The sequence below is a fragment of the Trachypithecus francoisi genome, unplaced genomic scaffold (assembly GCF_009764315.1).
Source record: "Trachypithecus francoisi isolate TF-2019V2 unplaced genomic scaffold, Tfra_2.0 Lachesis_group12, whole genome shotgun sequence".
In the NCBI taxonomy this organism is placed as follows: Eukaryota; Metazoa; Chordata; class Mammalia; order Primates; family Cercopithecidae; genus Trachypithecus; species Trachypithecus francoisi.
In genome coordinates this window covers 96,426,384-96,428,598 of record NW_022681457.1, presented here as the reverse complement: position 1 = coordinate 96,428,598, position 2,215 = coordinate 96,426,384, and the positions used below count along the sequence as shown (strand labels likewise).

The following is a 2,215-nucleotide window of genomic DNA, read 5'->3' as shown; positions in this document are numbered from 1 at the left end:
TTTCATACTTTTTGTAGAGAAGGGGTTTTGTCATGTTGCCAAGTCTGGTAATTAAAAAAAATTTTTTGTAGAGATAGTGCCTTGCTATGTTGCCCAGGCTGGTCTTGAACTTCTGAGCTCAAGAGATCCTCCTACCACCTGGGCCTCTCAAAGTTCTGGGGATTACAGGCGTGAGCCATCATGCCTGACTGTTTCCTCTTTATGGAACTTTTATTCAGCTGTTGCACTAACTTGATTAGTCTAATTTTCTTATTTTTTCTCCTGTTTTCCATATCTTTGTCTTTTTGTTCTGTTTTCTAGGAGATTTCCTCAACCATATGTTCTAATATTTCTACTGCACTATGATTTGTGCTTTCATATTTCTTTTTGTTTCATATTTAAGACCTTTTTCTTCTGAATATTCTTTATTATTGTTTCTTGCTATTGTTCCATATATTCAAGTATCAGTTCTTCTCTTTTTTTTCTTTGAGTATATGCAGTGTTTACAGTTTTCTTCTCTCAGCTGTGCATGGTGTCTCATGCCTATAATCTTAGCACTTTGGGAGGTCAAGACAGAAGGATTGCTTGAGCCCAGGAATTTGAGACCAGCCTGGGCGACATGCTGAAAACCCATCTCTATTATACAAAATAAATAAATATATATATTTAAATAAAATAACTTAATAAAAAGTTTTCTCTCCACATTGTCTCAACTTCCTACAAGTTTCTTTCTTTCTTTCTTTCTTTTTTAATTTTGCTAAGTGTTTTATAACCACAACAAACTGGTACAGAGAATGCCCTGTACAAAACACAATAAAAGTTCAAAGACCTAGGTGTTCCCTTGGCAAGCCTGAAAATTTCAGTCTCCAGTATTTGGAATTTAGGGTGCAGTCCTTGTTTTTGGATGGATACTGGGTGTGTGGCACAGTCCATGCTTTTAACCAGATTTGAACAGAAGAGTGGCCATTTGGCCCAGATAAAAGTAGATGAAGTATTTGGTTTCGTGTGTCACATGTTCCTCCCCACGACGCAGTGCCAGATGGGATTTTACTTCTTGTCAAATTCTTTCCTGATATGAGCCGCAGTGTCCTTCTCTATGTTACATTTCTCCAGCGCCTGAGTATCACACTCCCCGGACTCCTGTTGTCTCTTCTGACATGTCTGCATTTTTGATCACAGCCTTTCGATCACACATGGTTACCGTGGGGAAGGGGCCTGACTGCCTGCAACGGTCTCCTGGGGGAGGTGCTAGCATCGCTGAGGGCCAGCTGGAGCTGCCGTCGCTATGGTATCTTGGCCCATCTCACGAGTTTCTTTCTTTTGTTTGTTTTGGTCTCTACCTTTTCTCTTAGAGGAAAGCCTTGTGTTTGGTAACCCTTGGCATCCTGCCCATGAATAAAAATTGTGGACTAAAAGCTGATTGGAAGTTCTGTGCATGAAGATGGGAGACACCAGCCATGAGATCATTTGTCTATGAGCCAGTGTCCCTTAGGTCACTGATCATGAAGAGCTATTTTGGGGGAGATCCCAGTGCCATTATATTTAGATCTTTCATATTTGGCTTCATTTTCCCCAAAGAAGAAGACTCATTTGCCCAGCATTCTGGGAGCAGAGTGTAGGAAAAGCCAACCAAATCGTAATTCCCCTTTTTTGAAATAGGGCCATTAACTGTACCTGCTGACCCTTATTCCAGAGATCGTCTGTTTTACTCTCTCAAGAGAATAAACCTCTGTACTTCTGCTGAGAGGCTGCAGTAGGTGAAATGAACTAGGTCTTCCACCAGTCCTTGTGATTTCAGCTGCATTTCACCCCTATTTCCAGGGTTATCAAAGGTATGTTAATTCCTTAGTATATCAGACTACTTCTTCAGTTTCTCATTTCTGGCCGAGATGCAGCATTCTTGGGCCTGCCAGGCTTATTCCTACTCATCTTTTTTTCTACCTGGAACATTCTATTGCATTTACTGCCCCCATCATTACAAATATGGCCCACTGCAGCCTTGACCTCCTGGGCTCAAGTGATCCTCCCGCCCCAGCTTCCCATGTGGCTGGGACCACAGGCACTCGCCACCAAACCCAGGTAAATAAAAATTTTTTTTGTAGAGATGGGATCTCACTTTGTTACCTAGGCTGGTCTCAAACTCTTGAGCTCAAGCAATCCTCCCACCTCAGCCTCCCAAAGTGTTGGGATTATAGGCATGAGCCACTGCTCCGGCCGATATACTATTATTAACTAT

General features: G+C 41.9%; 1 pseudogene; it reads right to left on the bottom strand.

Moving 5' to 3' along the window:
• Positions 1-730: 730 nt before the first annotated feature.
• On the bottom strand, positions 731-1,364 carry LOC117093917 (annotated as a pseudogene).
• Between the last annotated feature and the right edge of the window lie 851 nt (positions 1,365-2,215).